Source organism: Xiphophorus hellerii, chromosome 14 (genome assembly GCF_003331165.1).
Source record: "Xiphophorus hellerii strain 12219 chromosome 14, Xiphophorus_hellerii-4.1, whole genome shotgun sequence".
Lineage (NCBI taxonomy): Eukaryota > Metazoa > Chordata > Actinopteri > Cyprinodontiformes > Poeciliidae > Xiphophorus > Xiphophorus hellerii.
Window position 1 is genome coordinate 9,804,213 of NC_045685.1, and position 20,409 is coordinate 9,824,621.

The window sequence follows — 20,409 nt, forward strand, 5'->3', positions numbered from 1 at the left end:
AGTTCCAAGAGGAAAAAAAATTAAAAACACAAAACATTAATATTGTAACGGAAGGTAAACTTAAAGCATCATCGTACAACAGAGTCACGTGATGCTCATTCCGTCCAGGACGCACTGCAGGGAAAATAAACATTTTCAGCAACATCATGAATGCCAATTATGTAAACACTTAGTCATTTTTGATATTAGGCTAATATAGCTAATATAAACACTTAAAGCTTGTTTTGCCTTCATTATAAACCTTATAAAAGGCTTTTAGCTCCAGACAGATTTGTTTTTTGTCCAAAATGGCTCTTTCAACATGTTGGGTTGCCGACCCCTGACATAGACCAATGAAATAACTAATTAGAGAAATGTGGGCAACATGAAAAGGACATTCAATACCTGCCTAAATGTTATTTTTGAAAGGTAGGCTCTGACAAACAATCCTCATTATATCAATATATCAATACAGAGCTATTTTAATTTATTGAATACGACTGCAATAAGAAGGTCGACACCAAAAACCAGCTTTTGTTCAACTGATTTGATCTCTGCAGTTTCTCTGCTGCTGCAACAAATCATCCAGGCGACCGACCGAAATGTGACACGAACAAGATTTGATCATTTTCAAGTCTTCTTACGATTTTGAAATGTTTCACAGTTTGTTCTCGACTAACTTCACAATTATAAGAAAGATCGTCTAAAATAGCAACGAGCTGCTTTCCCCACCCTGTACAATAATTGTATCAAAACAATGAACTGAAATCCAGTCATTTACTTACAAAAGAAGCCCAGTCTGCAGAGTAAAGTTTCCCCCATGTTCACTTCCAGACCTGCTGCACAGCTAATTGGTGCAGCTGCACTTTGCTCTCGCTAAAGTACTAAAAACAAAAAGAGAAGTTGCATTTAAGGCACTAAAAACTGTCATTCTGTAATGTGTCTGTTTCCTTCCCTTTTACTCAGCGTTCAGAAAGTATGCAGGAGCAGCTTTGACCACAGTGAAGTGTTAGATTCAGACTTCCTGTCCACAGCAGCAACAGTAGAATATACTTTTGCTCTTTAAGGGACGGGCCACCTGCACAGACATTATTTTAATACAAATGTCTTTTAACAAAAACTCTTTCCACTGTTTAGTCTTTAACAAAGACTAAACCACTTAGAGGTTTAGTCTAATGAGGTTTCAAAGTTTTGTTCTGTTGTCATAGTTATTAACTGACATTTATTTATTTATATGAAATGTTGCATTTTTCAGCTATTTAATGTTACACTAGGCTCTAAAAAGTACATTTGATATATATATATAACATTGAAACAAACGTCATTTACCGTTTGAGTAGATTCACAGCGGATGTTCTGATGTTGTGGTGGAAATTTGGTTTTGACGTCCAAAGCACAGGAAACCACCAACTGGGTTATTAAGCTGAAAACATGAGCAGAACAAAGTTAATGCACCATTTAAATTTACAACAATGACATAATGTTCTATATGGAAATATTTGGTAATGGTATTTATTTTAAATTTAACGTGTTAAACGGCGAGGAAAGCATGTGAGGACGAAAGGGAAAGAGATTGCTGTAATATTTTATGCCTTTTGGTTTGTTGAGGATGTTAATTGAAAATGTGAACTCAGCGTCGGCGATGTGATTACTGGGCTCCAAGTGACTGCAAAACATCTGGATAATTGCAGATGCTTCCAGATCTGATTCTGTACAACTGAAAACAGTGACTATGGCCCCGCCCACATGGTAACTTTTTTTCAAAATACCCACACGGAAACACTGAAAATATCAAAAAAAAGATTCTCCACCAGACCTGTAAATGGCACACCAGGGGTGTCCAAAGTTGGTCCTCAGGGTCCGGTATCGGGCATGATTTAGTTCTCTCCCTGGCTTAACGCAGCTGGATCCAATGGTGTCTCGTTAGAAGGCCTAAGAAGAACATTGACTTGCTCAAAAGGTTGTTTCTAACTAAAACATGCAGGATGCCGGCCCTCCAGGACCGACTTTGGGCACCCCTGAAATAAAGCCTCGTCAGCAGGCCTGTGCATGGCTTTGACATGCTAAAGAGTTTTATAGATCATTTGGACCAGAGAGTTATCTAAACCTGGCAGGACTCCGGCCTTTGAGGACTGGAGCTGACCCACTATGACCAACATGAGGTCAGTGGTGAGAATCACCAGGCAACAGAGAGTCTAACAACAAACCACAAGTGGGAATATTTTGAAGAAGTCCTTGCAGAACCACCAAAAAACTTGTAATCTGTTGCTTTTGTTAAATGAAGCCTTTGGGGTTAAAGGTCATAGCGGGCAAAAAAACTGTTGAAAACATTCCAGTTGTTTTCTGGAGCGTTTTCCACAGCAAGGACAAAACTGAAATTGCTCCTACTGGATCGAGGGCTTCATATTGATCCTGTGATTAGGATCAATATCCAGTTGTAACAATTTCTAATTAACGTCTTTGATTTTAACACTCTGGCTCTGGAAATTGCAGAAGAATAAACAAATGTCAGGCAGAACGAATATAGTATTCATTCAAGGCTTGTGGAGCAAAATATTTCTCTTTCGAACTGTGGAAACTTGTTCATGTGCAAACATACAAGTTCCTTATTAAGCATGCAGAAGCATTTTTCTAAGAACTGTCGTCTTTATCACATCCACATAGCAGCTCTGCTGTGAAGAAGTAAATAACGGGTATAAAAAAGAGTGTGAAACGTTGCCAGAGTCTTTTTGCTCAACTCAACACGGCTTGAAAGAAGTTAAAAATGAAATGAACCAAGCATAAGATATTTCTAAAGCAACGTCTTTATACAGCCTTAGAATAAATTATTGTAATTGCTGCCAGATTAATGTATTGCCAGAAAACAGAACTAAAACTAAGCTAAATGATTGAACACATTTAGCTTCAAGTGTTTCATTTCCTCAATTTTGTGCCGAAAGAAAATAGAGAAGCTGTGGATTAAAAAAAAGACACAGAGATGACTGAGCTTCAGAAGTCTTGTTGGTAACATTCACTTCCTCTTGATGCACGATCATTTCACTCATTATGAAAACATACATCTGCGTGTTCTGAGGCCAGTAGGTGATTTCAGACGTCTTTGTACCAAACTGATGCTGAAGAGAACACTTCAAAGATTATATCTCGCAGGAGACTCCAGTTATATATCATCTCTACTACATCAGGTGTGATGACGTCACACCTGACTGAAAAACAATTCGGCTGTGTTCACACAGCAGGCAAATTCACTTCTTTTTTTGCCCTTTGCGACCTTTTTCACCGCGATCTGAATGGCCCAATTCCCTCCATTTCACCCGTAATCTGAATGTTTTCTAAGTGCCTGCAGTCTAAACGGTCATGTTGCATTTAATCCGACTTTTATGTCATTAATAAAAAAACATGCATCGTAATTCTACACCAGAAAAGTCCAGACGCAATAAATGAGGACATAAACAATGATTGAAACTTATGATATTGAATTTATGAGCCAAACTTGTGTCACTGAAAAGCATCACATGTCATTCACACGTCTCTTACCTCTGGCTACACATCCGAGTTTCAGTCAAGGCTCCTCAAAAAGCCACTGCTATTAGATGTGTTTGATTTTTATTAGCTTCCTCCGTGTTGAGTGAACTTGTGACAATACTTTCTGAATAAACGGTAAAATCGATAGATACACGTGTCAACGTACAAGCGCGCCGTTACTTCCGTAAACAATGCGCTTCTTCTGCAAAAGCGGGTCGTGAACCGCTCACTCAGAAATGTCATTGTGGTCGAGTTCAATTTGTATCTAAATGACCGTGCAAAAAATAAATAAATAAATGAAAAATCGGATATGAGCATCAACACCTGTTGACAAATCCAGAACCCAAAAGACTAATCGGAGAGAGAACAGGGGTCAAGCACCTCAAAACAACCCAAGAAAGAAGTAAGAGGCCAAGTCAGAAACAGCTCAGGTCAAATGACAAGAATGTCGGCAAACCACTGGGAGACAAGATGGCTGGAAAGTTGAGGCAGAGCAGCAGACAATGTGGCAGGTGAGAACAGGTAAGATGTATAGGCAGCAGGACAGGATAGATGATACATTCAGGGTTGGCTGGGGGGGCAGAGCTCAAGCTGTGACACTCAGTGTGCAAAACAACGTTTCCATAAAACCACACAAAGAGGAAATGCTGACACCAGCAAATTCTTGGCCAGAAATATTCATACTTTGTATATCATGTTCCTTATTTTTGTTGGTTCTTTGCATTAATAAGTTCTCAGAAATCAAAACGTAATCACCAAAAGGCACAGTATGGATCTGACCATCGGAGGCAGACATCAATGTTGAGAATACACAGACAAGTACAAGTCGACAAACAAGGAAGTAAATTGTTTGAATGTGAGGTGTAGTAAAAAGTCAGAATATATCTTTTTAGTAAATTGCCCAATTACCCATAATATCTGGAATTTCACATTTTCTTCCAGCTCTGCGCTTATTAAAAGCCATGTGTGTCTGATGATACGATGCTGACCAAATGTCTCTTCTGAGTTCAGAGGATGAAACTCCACATGGACTCATGACCCAGACACTCAGGACGTTTACTGTGAAGCGAAAGTGATCCAGCGTTTCTTCACATCAGACTTCGCACTTACTTTGAAAACCAGTGAGAGAGCTGAGTAAAATAAAATGATGATTTATCAAGTTTTTTTGAGAAATAATAGAAATGAATAAGATTAACTGGGCCGAGTTAGAGAGTTCAACTTTCCCTTCACCGCTGGTCCCACAAGGGGCGCTGGTGTCTATCTCTAGAGGAGAGGGCTGACGTTCACCCTAAACACATCTCAAAATTTCTGAGATCCACATAAAAAAGAAAACAACTCATATTAGAACTATCAGAGGAAACCAGATTACCTGGAGAGAATCCATGATTCATGGGAAGAAACTCCATGCATAAAAATCCCAGATTTGAGTCCAGTTCTTCCACGCTGTGGGGCAACTGGGCTAAAACTTGTTCAGCCATCCAGCCCCAGTCTGCTGTCGGCGTAGTTATAAAAAAAAAAGAAAAGGTGTTAGCAGCATCATTCTGTGTATCAACAGGAACAAAAACCAGAGTGTGAAGTTAAAAGCCTGAAATAACTGCAGCTGAGCTGTAGAGCTCCTTCAGTGACAAACTGCTGCACCCTTAATGCACAAAGGAGAGTTACTGTAGATCCAAACTCTCAGAAGCTTTTAAACTTTATAACCATCACTGCTTCCAACAAGATCAATGTCTTTGCAGAAATGCTGGCATTTCTACAATCCACTCTGTTTTTACTCATTTTAAATAACATTTCTGCACTAATGTTCTGTTGTAAATACTGTGCATGTATGTTGAACACACATGCACAAAAAGTGATACGACTCAGTTGCACATCCGTTCAATCATGAGTACAATATTTCTATTTCTAGTAACGGCACCTTATTTTTCATGTTTGTCTTTTACAGTCTTTTATTACTATTGTTGTTAATCTTGTTTTTATATATTGTTTTAATGCTTCAAGAACTTTTTGTGTGAACATTTATATCTGTTACACCTGAATGTCCCACTGTAGCAGCTCCCCAGCAGTTGAATTAACCAGCCAGTCTCGACGGGTGAATTTAGCGTTTTTATTTTTCTTCGGGTGATTCAGAATCACCACAGTCACCGTGAAAACTAAAACATATACAAATATTAAAATACAAACATAAACTTACAATACAAACAACAAAACAAAACGTACCTCGCTGCTTTCACTGGGGAACACTAATTGTTGATTTCGTCATGCTACTCAGCTTGACAGTTCAAGTCATTGATTGACGCAACGATTCTACCAGCTTTTAAAGGGCCCGCCCTCATTAATTACGGCAGCCCAAGAGGTACAACAAAAAAAACCCAAAACATTACAAAGTGTAAATACCATCAAATAAAAGAAAAAAAAAACAACAAAAATGCTAATCAAAACAGACAAACATCCATAAACAATCTGTTTCATACTTAATTTAGAAAATTCTTAATTTACTTTAAATAGTCTGTTACACAATAAAAATGGACAATAAAAACTGTTTATTTTTCTATTTCTCACATATGTGATATAGAGCCCCCTAGTGGCTCATGATGTTACAATTAAGTTATTAATAATAAAAAAAATCTATTTTTACTTTTAAAAAATTACCTAAATGTTGACAATTGACCTAATAATGAGCATAATAGTGACTGATTAGTCTAATAACTCATTATTTTTGCATACCTGTAATCTATATGTGTATTTTACCATTTATTCATGGTTGCTGATCTTTTCTGGAGGATTTTGCACCGATAACGTCTTTCTTGTATTTGTAAGGATTATCTGGCGCCCTCTTGTGGTTCATTGGTCTAAACTTCGCCTTGGTCTGAAATGAAGGCAACATGAATAATTAAACAACTTTATAAAAACAACTTATTTTAATTAAAGCCATTCATTCACAGCTTTTTAAAAATATATTGTTAGCAATGGATGGAGCAATGTATTGTTTAATTTAATGTATGTTAATTAATTATATCCAAGTTATGTTTTTTTATGGATGCATATAAAATAAACAAAGCTTAAAACATCTGTATCAAAAATGTAGAAATGAAAGTCATTGTTAAGAGATGCTTCCTTTGCTAAACTCAACAGACACTGTGAAAATATCAGACTTAAATGTCCTTTTAAATGCAGCAATAACATCGTTGCACCTGAAAAGTGAAAGAGTTTAAAGAACATTTACATATAATACAGCATGCTTTGAATCCACCCAAAACTTTAAATTGATCCGTTTCAACTTTCGCGCATATCTAGCTTTTGTTTTCCAGTTTCATTAAATGTTTGTTAGTAAAAATTCTTCACAGATGCATAAAAATAGGAGATTTTTTTGTTTTGTCATGTGTTGCAGTGTAAGGTGGTGAGAATATGTGATGAACCCAGATTGTTGGGTGAGAATAATGATTTAATGATCCAAAAACACAATAATCCAGGCAGCACAGATGAGCAGAAGAATAATGCTGACAACTGGAACTAATGAATAACAGACGGGAGACAAAACGTCAAACTTGACTCGACAACTAGACCGATTAGACAAGGACCCGACGAGGAACAAGGAACACAGGTGGGATTAAACACACAGAGGGTAATCAGGGAACGAGACACACCTGGGAACAACCAAGGGGTCGACAGGACAACACGGAGACTCAAGACACAGAAACCCGAAACCAACACACAGAAAAACTCAAATCAACACAGAGAAAACCCAATCCTGACATTTTTACATTGTGATAACGTTTTTATCCAGAGGCATTCTTGATCTCATTTCAGAATAAACTTCTCCATCGGTTGCTGCACGGCTCCACTTTCCTGTAGAGAAAGAGAAAAGCGTCAGATCAAACATATTCATGTTTTTTTAACCATTGGTAATAACAGCATTAATAACAAAGCTGCTACTGCAAATGGTGTCAAATATTAACATTTTACTGTTTATTACCATGTAGCAGCAACATTTTACAGTGATAGAGGAAATCCAATACAAAGACAATAAATTGCACATCTAGCAAATTATTTAGTATAAATTATACAGAAGCAGATTCAATTTTACTAATTCATCTCAATACAGCTTTCTCCTACCTTTATGTTGTTTTTCTCTCCGTTTTTACGTTTTGCTTTAGCTTTCAGTGGTTTCTAAAACAAAAAAGAAACCTCAGGATTTTGACCAGAGAACAATCGTCTGTAGCAGGTGTAGCTGGGTTTGAATATAAATAATAAAAAGTTACATTAGCTCAGCATTTCTAAGTTATATCAAATCATCTTAACTTTTGGGGCGATTGTTAAGCAACATTTCTAAAAAAAAAAATATTAACGTCAATGAAAGTCGGGCAGGTATCCAGAACCCTAAAAGTCCTTTGCTGGTTCTCTGATCTGACATATTCTGCTGGTTTCTAGTTGTAGTAAAGGGCAGATGATTGTCTGACCTGCATGATGGGATGTAATGATCTGCAGTGCTGTTGGCATGACGACACATTTCAGTGAAAACATTGACTGCTGGAGCTGAACAAACTTACCTGTAGTTTGTGTTTTTATGCAGCTGTACACAGAATCGTCCTCTGGGTCATCAGAACTCCCTGTTAATACGACGAATCATCAACAAAAACAAAATGATGTATAATTAAGGTAAAAAAAATTAATTACATTTAAACATAACTACTTTATTCTAGCTGCTGATGTACCACGATGCTGATCCTGATTTCCACAATGTTCTACAGGAACACTGTGGGAAACGTGTCAACGTCTGAATATATTCATTTGTTTTTGATGTTTTGGAGGAATGATCATTTTTAAAGCCTTAATCTTCTTAAATGAGAGCTTGGATTTAATTTGTTTTCGAAATATTTTGGATTTAAATTTCAGACCCTGGCAATCTTACTACTAAAATCAGTCAGTTGCTGCATCTCGACGTTTAAAAGTTAGAAAACATCCCACACATGAGGGCAGCTTGTTTTCTGTAGCAGATGTATTGAGCATTGCTTTCATATGTTACTGTGTTGGACTGTAGAAAAATCCTAATCATGTTCAGGATTTTTGCAGGTTACATTTTAACACCAGCTCCGGTTGAATCAGATGTAAATAATGTTGAACTTTTTCTGTGTTTCTCAGAATAATGTCCAGTGTGGCTGTTTAAGGTCTTTGATAAATGAATATTGAAAATGAAATCCTCTTGAATCACATTTTTAGGGAACTTATATAAAATATAAATCAAGGTTACTAACCGTGTAGCAGAGAGCTGTAAACTTGGCTCTCTGTCTGGTTGGATCCTTGATTTGTGGTCGAGCTCTGACTGCTGACCTCTGACCTAAATTATGCAAAAAGTTATACTGAAATAAATACAAAACGGATGGAAGAATCAGAGGAAAGTAAATTAAAGAGTACTGACCTGAAGCACCATAAACCTGTGGATGGAAAAAAAGACAATTTGATGCATTATAGTGCAAAACTGTTTTTCTTTTTTTGTTCCTCTGTTTTGTCAAATCATCTAAAGAAATTTAAAACATTTGAAACTGAAGCATCGAAGTTGCTGCATATTCACCCTTGGACTGTTTGCAGCACAACATCAACAGCAGGAGAAAACCAAGAATGAATCCAACAACTAGTCCAACGATCAACATCACAGGAAAAGAAGAGCTGACAGGACTGGATACAGTTACTGGAAATAAGAAACATTGAACATAAGAAAACATTTTTACCCCGACAATGACTGAAAAACAAGTTTGTGCCACTGTGTCTTTTTAGAGCAACCAGAGGAATTTCATTCATTCCTAACACAATAATATATCGTTCTTACATATTTTGGAAGAATGTCAACAATATCAAGAACAAGCTGCTAGGAAACTTATTTTGCTTTTTGTCACTTTTCTACCTGCTATATTTGTGGTGAAAGACAAGATTTAAGGCAAATCAATGACTCTGTTTATCTTTTCCCTGAAAAAATTGTTTACAAAATAAGAAATCATGAAAAGTTTTAATCCTCCTCACCTCTAACAGACATCCAGCTCCTTGGTGACTCTTCTCCTGAATGTTGACATTTGTAGAAACCTTCATCTGACTTTGACACTGCAGAGATATTCAGCTCCCCTCTGCCGTCATTGTTGATGAGTTTATCATTGTGATAGAAAAACACATTGGAGAGAAGATTTTGTTCTTTATCTCTGCAGTTCAGAGTAACAGGATCTCCTTCAGTCACAGGATGAACAGGGCTCACCAGGATAACATCATCATAATAATCATCTGTAAAACAATCAGAATATCACGGACTGTTGAGCAATTAATTGTTGTTGACATTTAGAAAAAGTTGCATTATGAAGAAGTATTTTTAAAGTTGGTTTTATCAGAGTATGTGTGGTTCAAATTTGACCGAAAACAGTAATCTTTACATTCTCAGAAATAAAATCTTGGCTGTTTTTGCATAAGCGACTAAAATAGACGCACGTTAATGCAGCAGTTGCTCTTAATTGTTGATGATACGAATACATTTGTGATTGATTACTGAAAGTTTTCAGTGATGACTAAGATGAGAAGTCTTAGGTTTTAAAACAAATGTGTGCAGGTCATTGGTCACTCATTTTTAATCTTCATGAAATTAGAAAGTATAGGGAATAATCTTATCATTTCTCCACAGATTGATTTATTCTCATCCAGAATTCAGTGATAGACAACACAATAGATTATGGAAGAAATGGTTGTGGACTGTTAGCATGCCTTATGGATTTGCAACAATGTTCACTTGTACAGAGCCCCAGATGGGACTTGGAACAAATCTTTTCTCTTGCGTTATAAGTGTTGCGTTCCCTCGCAATGTGCTTACTGCAATAAATGCTGGTTCCTTTTGTATACAGTCACAAATGTCAACTTAAAAATTTAAATGTATACACATTTAAAGAGTCTTAGCATTTATTCTTAACTCTTTGGTGCAAAAAACTGACTGAAAATGGATTTATTCACTGCATGCTTATGTCTGCATTGAGATGGAACTGCACATGAAAACGGACCTTTAAACCATTCAGACTACCAACACAAGAGACACAATCAAAACCGTCAGATGACTGATTTGTCCACGATAATAACTCAGAAATAGTACAAATAGTTTAGATGTATTTTTATTTTTGTCCTTCTTACGGAAAGTTTCTGTTTATCTCACAGGTTTGTGGTGCCTTTTGATCCAAAAGAAAAATAAATAAAATTTCAGATATTTTAGAAGGAGATATTAACATCATAGAAAAACCTGACGAAAGCCTTTTATTATAACTGAAAGTACAAAGGCCACCATAAGAAATGCTTACAGTATTCAACTAAGCCATATTTACTAATCAGCAAAGTATTCTGTGCTGATTTGTATGGAGCCCCATGGCCTCTAGGGGGCTCCACACATTTACACAATGCATATTATTAAATTTAACCACATTTTATGTTTCTGTTCAAAAAGCAACTGACTCACCTTTTACTTACTGGAGCAGATGTTTACGAAACAGTCAGAGAAAGAAGCTGCTCAGTTTTGAAGGAAAAACTTTTAACACCCATCCGCTGCAAATGTTTACCACTTAATTTTTTTGTATTCATGTTTTAAATTTATGAAGAGGGCACAATTCAGGAATCACTAGGTTGCTATGGGTTGTTTACAGTATTTTCAGGTATGATGAAATATAAATAATGTTTAAAACACTGGAAAAAGTAAAAACAGAATGAATCATAACCTACCCTGTACAGTGATGTTGACTGCGTTGCTGAATTCTCCAGATCCAGACTCACACCAGTAAACTCCACTGTGATCCTCCAGTCTGTTAATGGTACATGAGGATCCATGCATCATCCCCCAGTTGGAGCACTGAATGTATGATGGACTGGTTGATTCTGTAAACCTCCTCATCCTCCACTTGGTGTCGTTCCCACCACATTTCATTGTGACAGGCTGATTAATTAAATGTTGAACTCTGTCAGGACTCACTGAGAGAGAAGCTGCTGGATGAGAGTCTGAAAACAAGAAAATAATTTTACAGAATTTTTCTTAGTGTTGAAAAAATGTAAAAAACAATGTTCATTATTGAGCTGTGATTGTAAAATAAACTGCTAAAAGATTAGTGGTTTACAGACATTACAGTAGGGAAGGTAAAACCAAAGACACCAAAAACAACAACAAAAGAAAGAAAATACTGTATATGTTAACTCAAATAATATTTGATATTAAAGTTATCTTTTTTTAAGTGAGAAAAGAGTCCACAATGTCAGAGTTTCAGAGCTTTGAGGTAACAAAACTGAAATAAAAAATATAAAAACTATCAGCTTTGCTAAATATTAATAACAGTAAACTGCTGCAGTGATAATCTGCTACTTTGTTACTTTATGGTAGTTAAAATAGAAATGATCAAAAATGACTACAAGGTTTTGACCTTTAAATGTCAAAAGGGAAGGAAATTTAAAAAACTTACAATCTTCTATCAAATATTTCTGCAAATAATTCAGAGTTAATCAAACTTCCAAATAGCACTTAAATAATATTTAAATATTTAAGGTACAATGGTTTCAGATGTAACCAAAATTTTTCACCACATCAAAAAATATAAATGCAGATGAACCCAAACAATTAACCCATTTATGAATCACATGTTAAACCAAATCATAAAATCGTGCATCCATGTAGAAAACAAGCAGTTGAGTAGCCATGGACCTACGCTAACAGAAAAAAGCAGTGAGGTTCTCCTTCATTTATTATAAATAGTGAAGGACGACAAGAATTTTCAACTTGTTATTGAATTTGAAGTTTAAAAAATCAGAGCTTAATGAATGTCAAAGCAATTCCAAGAGACTCAATGTTGTTTATAAATGCATGTGTGAATAGAAATAAAATAAAATAATAAAATAATGAAGATTTAAAAACATCACACAATATTTTTCTTCTAGTGTAAAACACTACAAAAACACTAAGTACACATAACAACCAAAGCGACTGAAAATAAAACAACATACTAATATAAGTTCTCTCAGGTAACCGGCTGCTCAGTCAGCTTCTTCTTCATGTTATTGCAGCTTACCCATGCACCACAGCACCCCCTAGTGGTTCCAGACGTTAACATTCTCTTTATTGCTTCTGGTCCGTCTCCATCAACACTTTGCTGTATTCTGGTTGTTCTTCTCTTCATCACTGTCTTTTAGCAGAAAGCTAAATAATTTTGTCACGTTGACAGCTAAACTCATTCTACCATTAGACACTCCCTAAGGAACAACATTAGGAGATTGCTGCTTCCATCTTATTTTTTCTTTTTCCAAAACTATGTGCACCAACTATTTAACCAGAGTCAAAAGCTAATTATTTGTCAAAGATGTGCAAAACTTTGAAAAGAGATACATTCAGGTGAAATTAGGCCAATGACTGAGGATTACATTCATCAGTATTTCATAGCTTCAACAACACATTGTTTTGTTATTGTTATCAGAATAGTCTCAGCTTTTTATTCATCATCTTCTCTAACTTAACTGAGTGGTGTGTTTACCACTATTAATAAAACAACACATTAAACAGGAGGAACACAATACATTATTCACAACATTAACTAGAAACCTGAGCTCATCAAAAGTGCAATGCAAATTGTGGAATAAAAATCCAAGATGAAAGAACAAAAACAAACTGACCTGCAGACCAGACAAACATTGGTTCACTGAAAAAAGTGTAAAACTTTGGTTCTCCTCTTCCTGCTCTGCACACAAATCCTGCTGTGTGAGTCGGTCCATTAATGATGAAGGAGTTCTGCTCAGTCCCAATCGTGCTGCCAGGCAGCAGCTCAATGCTGTAGGTACTGCTGGATATAGCAGGAACAGTTTTATACCAGAAGAACCTCCATCCTGCTGATTGAAGCTCCAAACCCTCACAGCTCAGAGTCACTGGGGCTCCAGGATTCGGCCATGATGGAGACACAGAGAGGACAGGCTGAGGTTTGGGTGCTGGAGAGAGAGAGAGAGAGAGATCGTCACAAAAATGCTATTTTGAATTAAATTTCTAGTGTTGGAGTAAAACTTTCCTCTGATGACTGAGAGATGATGAGCGCTAGCGCCATGACTGAATTATGAATACATTTCATGTAACTGTTTACACAAGTCACTGATTTTTAATGACTTGTCATGTGAATGAGCTTAGCATAGCAGAATATGGAAAAAGACTTGTTCACATTTGTCATGGAAATGCAGCTACTCATTGTAACCTGCAGTAAAAGTTGATTCTCAGTTTTTGATATGAGTGAAAGTATAAACATACTTACACACATACAGAAATATTTCATTAAATATTGATATGTGCTAGTAAAACCCTGTATACATAGTTTATACATGGTGAACTCACAGAACACTGTTAATGTGATGACTCCCCACTTTGTTAAGGTGAAACTGTCTCTTCTTCCTCTGCATTTATAATATCCACTGTTATCAGCAGTGACCATGAATTCACTGGATGTTGAAGAGTTTCTATTGGTTGGTTTCCATTCATACGTCCACTGAGTTCCTCCATCATCCTGGATCTCACATCTCAGAGTGACTCTCTCTCCTCTGTAGATCTGGGCCCAACTGGGATGTTGGATCACAGTTGGTATAATGGGAACTGATCACATAAGTAATAGAGATCAGATATTTCCATACACCAAATAAAGAGACACATACACATTATTTACCAACATCTGAAATCAAATCAGACCAAACTTTTCTGGTTTTTAATTTAGTTACAATTAACAAAATTATTTCTATTTGCTAAATGCCAGAAAACTTAGCAAAAATATCTTTTGGAGGATTCTTTATTATTATTATTTTTTTGTAGCTTTTGACGCTTCAATCATGTCAAACATGAAAGCAGTGAGGTTCAGGTGTGGCCCTAAAACACACCCACAGGTGTGTCTTCAATTAACTCAAATGTGTCATTTAAACTATCAGAAGTTTGTGGAGGGAAACACAAAAGGTTTGACCCAAACCAGACAGTTTAAAGACAATTATCCACGATACTGAAAAAAGATAAATACATTTCTTAATTCAAAGATAACTACAAAAAACATCTCAAATATGCTCACTACATTTTTTTATTATTATTATTTAGCAAATAGAAATAATTTTGGTCGTTCTAATTGACCTAAAATAAGAAAATGTTGATTTAACTTAATTCACTGAGAAAACAATTTTAATGACTTTTGATCCAGTGAATGTGAACATCTGTCTTCAACAGTAGGTGTCTAATATCTCTCATTATAAGTGACAAAATAAAATGATAACTGGTAGAGAACGATAAAGCAAAACATAGCAGTATTAGACATATAACATGCACTTCCTATAAATTACTGGCATACAGCCAGAATGTTGGACTGTATTCATTACATAATCACATTTGTGACAGTTTCTCCATCAAACAGACAAACGTTGCTGCAGTAAATCCTCCTACATTAATATCAACATAGAAATTCATAGTCTGGCTTAAATATCTGACAACATGAACAGGAGCAAATTTTCTGCTTTCAGGCGTCATTAGATGGAGTTACAGATGATGATCATCGCACTGGAGTCATAATGTTTTTAACACCACTGATGAACAAAGAAGCATTAATGATGTTTCATTTCACAGTAAAGACAAGTTTACCTGTTTTCTGAATAGTGACCTCTCTGCTGGTTTCAGTATAGAAAACTGGATCTCCTCTTCCTCCTCTGCAGCTGTACTCTCCTCCCTCTGAGATGGAGAGGACTCCATCCGATTCATTGGTTCTGATGGGCTGAGCAGTAGAAGACTTGGACTCCAGTCTGAACCAGTCAAACTTCCAGCCAACACCGATGTTTATAAAGCAGGTCAGTGTTACACTGCCCCCTGCTGGTATGATGTTAGCACTTGCTTTTACTGAGGCTTTGGGTCGATTTGCTGGTTGAAACAAACAGAAACAAGACAACCTTTAGAAAGTGGCTTGTTTGAGGAAACAATCTGTTCAGATCAATCAAACTTTAACTTCTGAGTCACTTATGCTGTTTGATGTTTAACGCTTCCTGGCCAAGTTATTGTTGAAATATAGAATTTGTTCCCAATCAATTTAAATGATTAAAAAAAATGTTAAGAACTATTCTTTCAAGAACCCGAATTTGGAAGCGTGACTAGAACCGACTGAACGGCTTCCTTCACTTCCTCTGCTTCCATTGCTAAAACTACAGACAGAGTACATTTCTAAAACAACGCAGAAAATCGACATCATCGTTCAGAACTTCTTCTGTTCACTGATTGGCCCGGTAGAAATTCTACCAGAGAAAATCCAAGTCAATGGGAGAAAGCCCAGACAGAGCACTGAAGAGAGATTAGAACTGAGATTAACTGAAGGCAATGGCCAGGCTAAGATAAAATAGCCTAAAACTGTTACAAATTATTTCTGATTTACCATTTAACATGAGAACTAAAGCAGATGTGAGAAGTTTTGCATCCAAAAATGTTGTCTGGTGTTCTAGGATTGTGTGAATGAGGATGTTTCTGTCAGACTTACAGTTCACTGTCAGTTTAAATTCAGAGCTCCAGCCTGATCTCTGATCGCCTTTACTAGCCAAACACCTGTAGCTCCTACTGTCAGACTCAGAGACTCTGCTGATCTTGTATTCATTGGATGTTGGAGATTTTCTGTTGCTTGGACTCCATTCATACGTCCACTGAGTTCCTTCATCATCCTGCATCTCACATCTCAGAGTGACCGTCTCTCCTCTGAATACAAGAGGCCAGCTGGGATGCTGGTTCACAGTCGGCCCAGACACTAAAATGAATAATATTCAGTCAGAAGACAGAAACTTATATTGAGCAAAAAAGGGAAAATGCTTAATTCTCTTAGATTGTGGATCTATAAGAATTAAGCTGCATGGTTCACTGTTTCCTCTGAACTGATCTACAGAATATTGTTGATCATTTCTGAACCAGTCAAACTTCCAGTCATCAGATTCGTCCACAGAGCAGCTCAGTGTTATGCTGCCCCCTGCTGGTATGATTGTTCTGACTGCTGTCAGTTTGACTCTGGGTTCATCTGCTGTTGGATTTAAGCAAAAACCATCAGAACATGACCTGGTTCTGGTTCAGTTTTCTTGTTTAAGTTGTGTAGATTTGTATTCTAACTCATTTGACACTGTCAGTCTGAGGGCTTCACTCCATTCTGTTTTATTATCGTCTCTTTCAGCTCAGCAGCTGTAATTTCCACTGATAGCTGGAATAATCCTCAATTCATTTGTCATTGGAGAGTTTGTATTGGTTGGTCTCCATTTGTACGTCCACTCAGCTCCTCCGCCTCCCTGGATCTCACATGTCAGAGTAACTTGCTCATCTTTGTATATCTTAGTCCATTTGGGATGTTGGATCACAGCAGGTTTAATGGAAACTGTTCATACAAACATTAGTTACTTAAAAGTGTGATAATAAAAATAAAATTGAACAAAACAAGAAAATGTTTTTATTATTACAATGCTAAAATTCAACAAATTTTCAATTTGATGATGGTTAATAACACTGCCAGGTTTTGCTGCCTTAGGGGTTTCAGTCTGGATGGTTTTGCTGCCAGAGGTATTTCTACACTTCTTAAAAGTTATTTTGCAGACAGTCAAGTGGACCAAGTTTGAAACAGTGATGAGCAGGCAACAGGGTCATCAGCAGCAAGACTATTTTGAGGCCATTAGGAATAAAGTCATGCTGGTCCTGATGAACCAAGCCCTAACCCTAACACACATTTTCTGGCATTAACCAATAGAAGCCATACATGGATGGATTGATCCATCCATCCATTTTCTTACACCCTTGTCTGTAGTGGGTCGGGAGGTGCTGGTGCCGTTCTCCAGCTAACTTTCAGGCGAGAGGCAGGGTTCACCCTGGACAGGTTGCCAGTCTGTCGCAGGGCAAACAAACATGCATACTCACACTTAGGGAGAATTTAGAGAGACCAATTAACCTGACAGTCATGTTTTTAGACTGTGTGAGGAAGCAGGAGTACCCGGAGAGAACCCATGCTTGCACAGGGAGCAATGCAATCTCCATGCAGAAAGACCACGGGCCGGGAATCGACCAGGACCTTCTTGATGCAAGGCAACAGTGCTACCAATTGCACCATTGTGCAACCCCAAATAGAAGCAACTTAATTCTAGCTAAACTAAAACAAGAGAAGTTTGATCTGATTTAACTTGAGACAATGAGGAAAAAATGTCTATGTGTCTTTTTATTCAGTGTTTGTTAACTTCTGCTCTCAACTGAACAGTGCAGACTTGACACTTCAGCCTTTGCAGATTCTTCAGACTTTATCAACCAGTTTCAACTCTGTATCAGTGTGAGTCAGATAAACCTGAAGAAAGTGGAGAAATTAAGTTTGTGACTGTTTTCTTAAAACATACATGGAAGTATGGCTAAAAATCAGCAAAGATATCAGTGAGGACTTTATGAACTAAAATGATTAAGATGGTGACAGCAATTAAATCACTGAGCTTAATTTGATGTCCTACCTCTCACCCTGCAGCTAAAGCAGTAAAATATCTGAATAAAGGCTCTCTGATTGAAACTTGTCCAAATTAATACGAAACCCGGAGAGAAATACACAAGAGTAAATAAGTTGCCAAATGCCAGTTTGTAAAATGTTCTGGTCATGACATCATAGATGAATATGTGAATGTATTTATTCTATATGTAGAATAAATACATTCTATCTCCATGATAGAATCTATTTATCTATCATGGAAAAAGATAAATACAATCTTAACTTCTGCTCACCAAATTTAGAACTGGTTCATGTTCTGTGTAAACTTGCACAGGACTGAAAACAAAAGTCAGATTTATGTTTTTCCTGACATATGTATTGTTACCATGATTCATGCTAACATAAAGAACATGTTTCTTACCTTCAGGATTTCCACAGCAGAGGGACCACAACACTGCAATGAACAAGATTTGATCATTTTCAAGTCTTCTTACGATTTTGAAATGTTTCACAGTTTGTTCTCGACTAACTTCACAATTATAAGAAAGATCGTCTAAAATAGCAACGAGCTGCTTTCCCCACCCTGAACAATAATTGTATCAAAACAGTGAAGTGAAATCCAGTAATTTACTTACAAAAGAAGCCCAGTCTGCAGAGTAAAGTTTCCCCCATGTTCACTTCCAGACCTGCTGCACAGCTAATTGGAGCAGCTGCACTTTGCTCTCGCTAAAGTACTAAAAACAAAAGAAGAAGCTGCATTTAAGGCACTAAAAACTGTCATTCTGTAATGTACCTGTTTCCTTCCCTTTTACTCAGCGTTCATAAAGTATGCAGGAGCAGCTTTGACTCACACAGTCAACACAGTGAAGTGTTAGATTTAAATTTCCTGTCCACCGCAGCAACCGAATATATTTTTGCTCTTCATTTTTAAGGGACGGGCCACCTGCACAGACATTATTTTAATACAAATGTCTTTGAACAAACTCTTTGCACCATTTGACTCCCCAACTAAGAGGTTAAGTCTAATGAGGTTTTAAAGGTTTGTTCTGTTGTCATAGTTATTAACTGCAGATGCTTCCAGGTCTTATTCTCTACAACTGAAAACAGTGACTAAAGTCCCACCCACACAAAACACCCAACACCACATAAAATAAAATCTCCACCAGACCTGTAAATGGCACAACAGGGGTGTCCAAAGTCGGTCCTCAGGGTCCGGTATCCGGCATGATTTAGTTCTCTCCCTGGGTAAAAAACACCTGGATCAAATAAAGCCTCATCAGCAGGCCTGTGCATGGCTTTGACATGCTAAAGAGTTAGCTAGATCATTTGGACCAGAGAGTTATCTAAACCTGGCAGGACTCCGGCTGTTGAGGACTGGAGCTGACCCACTATGACCAACATGAGGTCAGTGGTGAGAATCACCAGGCAACAGAGAGTCTAACAACAAACCACAAGTGGGAATATTTTGAAGAAGTCCTTGCAGAACCACCAAAAAACTTGTAATCTGTTGCTTTTGTTAAATGAAGCCTTTGGGGTAAAAGGTCACAGAGGGCGAAAAAACTGTTAAAAACATTCCAGTTGTTTTCTGGAGCGTTTTCCACAGCAAGGACAAAACTGAAATTGCTCCTACTGGATCGAGGGCTTCATATTGATCCTGTGATTAGGATCAATATCCAGTTGTAACAATTTCTAATTAACGTCTTTGTTTTTAACACTCTGGCTCAGAAAATTGCAGAAGAATAAACAAATGTCAGGCAGAACGAATATAGTATTCGTTCAAGGCTTGTGGAGCAAAATATTTCTCTTTTGAATTGTGGAAACTTGTTCATGTGCAAACATACAAGTTCCTTATTATGCATGTAGAAGCATTTTTCTGAGATCTGTCGTCTTTATCACATCCACATAGCAGCTCTGCTGTGAAGAAGTAAATAACGGGTATTAAAAAAGTGTGAAACGTTGCCAGAGTCTTTTTGCTCAACTCAACACGGCTTGAAAGAAGTTAAAAATGAAATGAATCAAGCATAAGATATTTCTAAAGCAACGTCTTTATACAGCCTTAGAATAAATTATCGTAATTGCTGCCAGATGAATGTATTGCCAGAAAACAGAACTAAAACTAAACTAAATGATTGAGCACATTTAGCTTCAAGTGTTTTATTTCCTCAATTTTGTAATCACCAAAAGGCACAGTATGGATCTGACCATCGGAGGCAGACATCAATGTTGAGAATACACAGACAAGTACAAGTCGACAAACAAGGAAGTAATTTGTTTGAATGTGAGGTGTAGTAAAAAGTCAGAATACATCTTTTAGTAAATTGCCCAATTACCATAATATCTGGAATTTCACATTTTCTTCCAGCTCTGCGCTTATTAAAAGCCATGTGTGTCTGATGATACGATGCTGACCAAATGTCTCTTCTGAGTTCAGAGG

The 20,409-nt window shown here is 37.0% G+C and overlaps 1 protein-coding gene and 3 long non-coding RNA genes across 4 annotated transcripts in view; all 4 read right to left on the reverse strand.

The window, feature by feature from the left end:
- Nucleotides 1–20,409, reverse strand: part of LOC116732480 (Fc receptor-like protein 5) — a 126,088-nt gene that overhangs the window by 32,684 nt on the left and 72,995 nt on the right. The window lies entirely within an intron of this gene.
- LOC116732512 (uncharacterized) lies at nt 5,547–5,928 on the reverse strand. The gene is made up of 2 exons (XR_004341808.1): nt 5,719–5,928; nt 5,547–5,651 (listed from the first exon to the last, which is right to left on the reverse strand). It is a non-coding gene; the product is annotated as an uncharacterized LOC116732512 (long non-coding RNA).
- Nucleotides 8,752–9,179, reverse strand: LOC116732514 (uncharacterized). Its single transcript, XR_004341810.1, has 3 exons — nt 9,071–9,179; nt 8,918–8,933; nt 8,752–8,836 (listed from the first exon to the last, which is right to left on the reverse strand). It is a non-coding gene; the product is annotated as an uncharacterized LOC116732514 (long non-coding RNA).
- On the reverse strand, nt 15,891–18,737 carry LOC116732516 (uncharacterized). The gene is made up of 3 exons (XR_004341812.1): nt 18,611–18,737; nt 18,397–18,429; nt 15,891–16,283 (listed from the first exon to the last, which is right to left on the reverse strand). It is a non-coding gene; the product is annotated as an uncharacterized LOC116732516 (long non-coding RNA).